The sequence below is a fragment of the Aulonocara stuartgranti genome (genome assembly GCF_965226115.1).
Source record: "Aulonocara stuartgranti genome assembly, chromosome: 15".
Classification (NCBI taxonomy): Eukaryota; Metazoa; Chordata; class Actinopteri; order Cichliformes; family Cichlidae; genus Aulonocara; species Aulonocara stuartgranti.
The window spans coordinates 42435980-42444259 of record NC_138951.1 but is presented as its reverse complement, the minus strand read 5'-3'; positions in this window follow the sequence as shown (position 1 = coordinate 42444259).

Genomic DNA, 8280 nt, shown 5'->3' with positions numbered 1-8280 from the left:
CGCGTACAAGTCGTCATTCAAGCAAAGGTAAGTCAGCTCGAGTACTGCGAGTGAAATGCGTTTGATTTCCTTGCAAACATTCAGATTAGCATAAATTCATTCATGAGGGGAAATTACAGTGAGAACATGTGGAGGCTGTTAGAGGGATAACATAGCGAGTTCAGTGCATTGATGTGACATTCTCCTGAAGGATTGTTATTCTTTATGGTTAAAGAAATTGCAATGATTTATTCATATTTATTATAAATAATCCTAATTAAACATCTTGCTTCCATGTTTGTATCTTGTGTCACTAAAAGTACAATTTATTTTAATTTTATATATTGATCAATGACCTGCAGAATCTCCTTATCATATTAAGGGATTCATAATTGTCACTTTATGCTTTCTCCATCTCTAAAGTGATGACATCCTTGCATTACCGGTACATACTTTAGGTTCATTTTCTGCAGGCAGATTTACACTATAACATGCAGCGTTCTATAGATGGACACATAAAGAAATGAAAAATTACATGTATGTGCTAACTTTCTAAACACTTTGTTACAGGCCTACTTGTTGTTCCTAGAGTATTTAAAAGTAGAATGGGAGGGAGAGCCTTCAGTTTTCAGGCCCCTCTTCTGTGGAACCAGCTTCCAGTTTGGATTCGGGAGACAGACACTATCTCTACTTTTAAGATTAGGCTTAAAACTTTCCTTTTTTCTAAAGCATATAGTTAGGGCTGGACCAGGTGACCCTGAATCCTCCCTTTGTTATGCTGCAATAGATGTAGGCTGCCGGGGGATTCCCATGATGCATTGAGTTTTTCCTTTCCAGTCACCTTTCTCACTCACTATGTATTAATAGACCTCTCTGCATTGAATCATATCTGTTATTAACCTCTGTCTCTCTTCCACAGCATGTCTTTATCCTGTCTTCCTTCTCTCACCCCAACCGGTCGCAGCAGATGGCCGCCCCTCCCTGAGCCTGGTTCTGCCGGAGGTTTCTTCCTGTTAAAAGGGAGTTTTTCCTTCCCACTGTCGCCAAAGTGCTTGCTCATAGGGGGTCATATGATTGTTGGGTTTTTCTCTGTATCTATGAAGCGCCTTGAGGCGACTTTTGTTGTGATTTGGCGCTATATAAATAAAATTGAATTGAATTGAATTGAATTTATGATAAAGTAGATAAAACACATTTCACCAAGCATTTCACTACATATCGTACTGTGTATGACTGTGTACGTGACAAATAAAATTTGAATTTGAACATTTACGTCAGCCTTGGCTCATAGTTCTTGTCTTTAAATGAACTTTGTCTGTGTGTGTTTCAGGTCCTGCACTCTCAAAGACTGAATGAACCAGCATTGCAGCCATGGGTCACTGTGAGCATCACAGGGAAGGTTGAAGCCGCCCGCTGCACCTGTATGGCCGGAGTCGCAGAGACCTGCAGCCACGTCACTGCTCTTCTGTTTAATGTAGAAGCAACAGTGTTGATCCGTGGCACAAGGACTGTTACAGATGAACCTGCATACTAGGTTTTGCTGGGTAATATGACCAAGATACAGCCAGAGGTTGGCCATAAGATAGACTTCTCCTCTTCAGCTGCCCAAAAAAAGGCTCTTGATCAAAACCTAAACAGACCATCTGTAGTGACAGGTAAAAGGAGCCGTCCTCAAAACAGAAAAATCCCACCTGCTACTTTGGAGGAGTTGTCACTGCTATTGGATACTTTGCTGGAACACAGTAAAGCTGTGGGTTGTGGGAATGACCCATAATGTTTTATCTAGGGGTCTAGATTTATGCCTGTAGTACACTGCCGTGTAAATAATTTGCATTTACTGAATATATACTGACTGAGTTCCACTGTTCAAAAGTTGAATAAAGAAACAAACTAATTTTTGCCTCTTTTTTTTTTTTATTGAAACCACCTTATAGAACATCACATCAGTTGCAATGATGATGTCATTTATAGTTTACAAATGACAAAATGTTTACACAAAATCATGAGTGTTTACATGACATCACCCACTACTAACATTATTTACTGTATCTTTTGAAAAAAATACAGCAATTTTAACAGCACAAGACTTAAGAATATTTAACAGGAGCAGGTTTCATTCTTCCCTGGTTTTATTATCACACTGTTCACCAAAACGCAGCAAACCTTCACCATCTTATCCAGGAGGGTCACCTCTTCACCCTCACATGGAAGAAGTAATCTGATTGGCATGGTGGTCTGTTTGCAGCAGGTCCCTTGTGTAGCGCTGGAACCCAGTCACGATGTTTCATCCATTTCATAGGCTGGTTTGCTGCAATAATGCCAAATAATTAGCATCTCTATAGATAGAAGGTAGTTCTGCAAAATCACTCAGTAGGATGTTTGTTCTAATTTGCTATGACCTCAGAGCGCATAGAAAATAAAACTAATAGGCTATAAAGAGTGATATGAACATATTTAGAACTTACCGGAATGAAAATGTCTGGAGCACCAACAGATATTTGGAGATGGAAGAGAACTGGATATCAGCTCGTCTCACAGCTGCTATCCAGGCTGGACGCCTTCGTTTGGTAACATCGATACACGAGCTGCCTCGTGTTGCTTCCAGGTTGGGAAAGAATGAAAAGATAAACCATTTTCAACCTTATTCTCTTGCCGGTCGTGTGATCGAACATTGCAGCCGACCACACAGCAAATACGAACCATGGCTGGTGTGTGTGACTTCGCTCCCTTTTCACTTGCGCTAGACCCCCAAAATGGCGGATCGGGCCAAAATCCTTTCCACGCCCACCCCCCGTGACATCACGCTCCAAAGCCCTATACACACACCCATACACACACACACACACACACACACACACACACGAACCGATACACACACACACACACACACACACACACACACACACACGCACCCATACACACACACACACACGCACCCATACACACACACACACACGCACCCATACACACCAAATCAGCTGCAGACTGGTTTAATTAATGTATGTCCCCTCCACTGCCCTAAAGGACAGAGACGGTATCACTGTGACACGTCCTGTGAGGCCTGTCACTGGGAAGTGTATGCACCTGCTATGTGTGTGTGTGTGTGTATGGCTGTGTGTGGCTGTGTGTGTGAGTGTGTGTGTTGTGAGAGAGACATACTAATTTTGAAGACAAATGCAGAAGCTTTGATGCGATTACAGTGGGTAGTGAAGAAAATGAATGTACTGATGGCAACAGAAACAGGATTTTATCTGAAGTCGTTTCCTGTTAATAACATCTGAGGATGTGTTTTTTATGCCTTAATGACTGAAGCCGTTTAGGAAACCATCACCATTTTCACGAAGCTTTTATGATAATAGTTCCTGCATTTTAATTTATATAAATGTCCATTTTGTTGCTCTCAGTCACTGAAGTAATAATGCTCTGCAGGACAGAACTGTTCAGTGATTTAAAGAATAGGTGTGGTGATGTGATCAACAAAATATCATGCAATCTGAAATAAAAACCCACAAAACGATATTACAAATATTTATCATGCAGAATGTATTGAACAGGCTTTCCTGGTCTTTACCCAGCAATGATTGTACTCACTCAAAGCCATGTTTGAGAAGAATTACAGAGGCTAGCAGAAGAAAGACAATGCACAATAAATCAGGCAAAGTAGTAACACTGACATACTAGTATGCTGTCAAAATATCTATAAAATATAAGAGCATCATGCAAAGTAAACACTCTGTCACGGGACCGAGAGGTCAGCCCCAAAACTGGACTCAGGTGCAGAAACCCAGGGCAGAGACAGAGTGCTTTTAAAAAATGTTTATTAGTTAGACTGGACTTGAAAACGTGGACAAAAGAATCCGGGGTGAGCTGAGCGGTGTGGAAAAGCTGACCTGGGTGCAGGAGGGGAGGCAGGTGGAGCACAGAGTGAAGCAGAGGTCTAAGACAAGGTGAGTCCAGGAACTGTAGCACAAGAAAGTGAGGTTAGTAAGCAGAGATGGGCAGTAACGCGTTACTTGTAACGCGTTACTGTAATCTGATTACTTTTTTCAAGTAACTAGTAAAGTAAGGGATTACTATTGCAAAAACGGTAATTAGATTACCGTTACTTTCCCGTAGGAACGCTGCGTTACTGCGTTACTAAAACCGTGATTTTTTTGCGAGAATGTCTCATGACAGTGACGTAAGCGAGTGCTACGGTTGTGACAACAGCTGTGTGCAGATCAACAATGGATCACATATCGATTGTGGGAGAGAGTATGAGCGTGCAGCGTTTAAAGCGTGGAAGTACTGACCTTACTTTGAGTTTGATTCCATAAAAAGTGACAAAAACATTAGTGTCCATTAGCATTGTGCGTGGGAAGAAAACGTATTTTTACAGCGAAAAAAACCCCTAAACTTCCAAGCAAGCTCCGAGTGCGCTATGACGTAATGGAAAATTCACAGAGAAACTGCCGTATCCTTCCACTGACCGCTGCGGCACACCTGCACCAGGGTAAACCTCCGCCTACCCAACTCCTGCTGTACAGGTGAAAATAGAGCAACAGGACCGCTGAGTCTTTGATTTTATTTATTTTCTGCTGTGTTTTACTTGCATCTATTTGAAAGACTGAGTGTAAACACAAAAAAATATATATATTTTATGTGCTGGAATGTGCAGAAAATAGGTTTAAATATTAAACAAATTTCTTCCAGTCAGAGAATGTTGCATATAATTCAATTTTTGCTTGATGCATAAAGTTAAAAGATTAAAATTAATAAAACTATAAAAGTTTTAAAAAGAGACTTTTCCATTTGATTACATTTTGTATGATGGATTATGCAGAAAAAGTAGAATTGGGCTGAAAGATCTATCGCTTTATCACCTCTTCAGGTTGTAAATCGTGTTTTTAAAAAGTAACTAAGTAACTAAGTAATTAATTACTTTTGAAAATAAGTAATCAGTAAAGTAACGGGATTACTTTTTAGGGGAAGTAATCAGTAATTAGTTACTGATTACTTTTTTCAAGTAACTTGACCAACACTGTTAGTAAGTGAGGTTAGTAAGGTAAATCACAAAGAGAGCTTGAAACATGAGAGTCAGCTACCAACTGGGTCGATGACTAACTGGTGGTGAATGAGCATCAGCGTGAGACTTAAATCCCTCTGCCTTGATTGCCTGCAATCAGCTCCAGGTGTGAGGAGCTGGAGGAGGAGGTGGCCCTGCCCAGGGGCGAGTGTGAGTGAGTGCTTACTCCTGTTTACCCTCAGTGGCTCAAAACTGCAACTTCTGTGGCTGGGTCAGTCCACTGAAGAAGTTGTGGCTCAGAGAGGCACAAAAGGCTTGACCACAGCTGTGTCTACAGTTGGAGCAGTGTTCATCACTGACCAGTATGATGTGAAAAAGAAATATCAGGCCTTCAAGTCTTTAGAAGTAAAGCATGTTTGTTTATCTCCTACTGTCTCAGATTTTCTCTTGCCCTACTTTCATTTGTCTGTGGTTTTAGCCTTAATAATCTGTCTTTTTAAAAATGTCATCTGTATTTTATCAAAGTCAAAGTCAAAGTCAACTTTATTTGTCAATTCTGCCACATGTACAGGACATACAGAGAATAGAAATTCCGTTACTCTCAAACCCTAGATGAAATAGCAAATGAACATTTAAATATAAGAGAGTGATTAAAAAATGCAAATAAAATAATTAAAAAGTAAAAATTTAAATAAATAAATACAATACAAATTAACAAGAAAGCTATGCAATATACAATATTCAGGTAAGGGTAAATGACATTGAGTGTAAACCAGGCAGAGTAGTGCAAATAGGCAAATGTCCTAATGTCCTAATTCCTGCCAAATCCTCTTTGTGACTGCACTGAAAAGTTAGGAGAAGAAAGAGGAAGCACTCTTCTTTTCCTTCCTACTGTTGCCAAAGCGCTTGTTCACAGGGGCTCATCTGACTGTTGGTGTTATTTGGGGGCATTTTTTGACCAAGTATGTTTGCACATATAAAGGAATTTGACTTTTCTCTCAGTGTACACAACAGAGCAGACAACAGAGAATACTGACAACATGGCATCGACATGACACACACAGCATGGAACACACAATAACAATGTGTATAGCATGAAACCGATACCACAGATGTGAATGAAATTCATGTTTTATCAATTCATTTATCAATCTCCAGCACTCAGCTTGCTGTGAAAAGCCAAAATATTCCCTAGAATGCATCAGATTGTAATTAAATAATAGAGATCAAACTAGTAATTTCAACCATCAAGTTTAAAATCTAAAAAAATATTACACTGACAACACCGTTACTGAAAAAGTAGCAAAATACTGAATCAAAAAGCATCAAGATGCAGCACATGAAGGTAACATCATCTTTCATGCTGTGCCTTTTGCTTTGTCTTTGTCTCTGCAGGTTTAAAGTGAAGTTTTGCACCTGATTGCCACGAGTAGTGTGTGCGTTGACTGTAGCACCTTTACTCTTGCCACACTTTATCAGCATCACCAAACACGGCTCATAGTCTGTAACTGAACGAACCAGCTAGAAGCCAGAAGGCTGGCTTACATGTAGAAAAAACACATTTATCATGTAAATACTAGGGGTGCAACGATACACAAAATTCACGGTTCGGTTCAGTTCGATACTTTGGTGTCACGGTTCGATAGTTTTTCGATACAAAAAATGTTCATGTTTTTTAATTTGTCATTTATTAAAATTATAAAAATATATTTTAACTCAAAAGTACAGTTTTTAAATTTAATGTTGCTGAAACAACAAAATAATAAATCTATCTGATGGAGGAATCCCTCATCTTTGGAAAAGAGAGTTTATTACAGAGAAATGGCTCTTTCAAAATAAAAGCTATACTATCCACTTCTTCTGGGCTATATTCTCAGCAGCATATTAAACATATCAGGTCCCCATAAGGAGAATCATGTGCTAACGGCTGTCTAAATGACTCGGCTAAAGTTTGTAGCATGCGTGCTTGTTGTTTTTGTCTGCTTCCACTTGTCTTTGCACTAGGATGCTGTCGGAGTAAATGTGCAGTCATATTCGTTGTGTTCCCACTAGTGCTGTCAGCGTTAATCTCGTTGAAATGACCTTAACGCCACAACACGGCAAATCTCCGTTAACAAGCTACCGCGGATCGCCCCGTGCATGGGGCTGGACGGCCAACACGTTAACGAGCTAGCTGCGCTAACACACTAGCTCCCACCCATGTAATTGAGCACTGCGTGGCACATCCAACATACTGTTTTACTTTAGTCCATGACGCGCTTACCTTCAGGGTCATACGTCACATGAAGACCAAAATAGTTCCAAACGCCAAATCTGAATGAGGGTGGGGGAGGTTCAATTTGCCATGTTGCAAGGAGAGCTTAACTTCTGTCTCGCTAGCTTGCGCTGCGCTCAGTGAATCTGCGTTCGACTACTCCGCCTAGGCTGCACTGTCGAGCGCAGATCCACTGAGCGCTCAACACAGACAGCATCGTCAGAAGGAAAGTTGATAAAATAAATTTAAAATTTTGTATTGTTCGATACATATGCGTACCGAACCGAAAGCACTGTATCGAACGGTTCAATATCGATACGAGTATCGTTGCACCCCTAATAAATAGTATTACCTATAAGTGGTATCGACGATACTGATCCGATACCGATACTTTGTACAAAACTTAATGCTTCATTGTATTTCGTTATACCATATATAATTGTATTGTGTAATTGTAATAATAATACAATAATATAGCTTCATAATGATTACAGGACATCAGACTACTTGTTCTTATCACTTAATAATGCAGAATTATCATATAGAAATAAAAGACCTGAAGTTGTGGCTATTTGAACACCTTGCCTGCAGCACTAAAGGACTCCCTGAGACGTCTGTCTCGCCCTAGCAGCACCTGCACAGTATAATTCACTGAGTAAATTTTACTCAAATTGAAAAAAATTTTACTCTAAAAAAGACAGTATTTGGTCCCAGTCTAAATGGAGTAAAGTTTACTCTTACGGTAGAGTTAAACTTTCAGAGTTAAATCTACTCTATTCAGTGCAAATATTTTAATACACATGATGATAATTTACTCAGTTTAGTATAAAATAAAAACAACTCCACCCTAATTTTACTCTGAGTAGAACAGAATTTTACTCTACATAGTATTTTATTCTAAATAGAGCAGAATTTTACTCAGAATTGAATTCTAATTTATTTCAAATAGAACAACATTTTCACTCCAAATAGAATTAAAATTTTACATACAACTAAATTTTACTCTAAATAGAATTAAAAGAAGAAAAATATGTGACTTTAT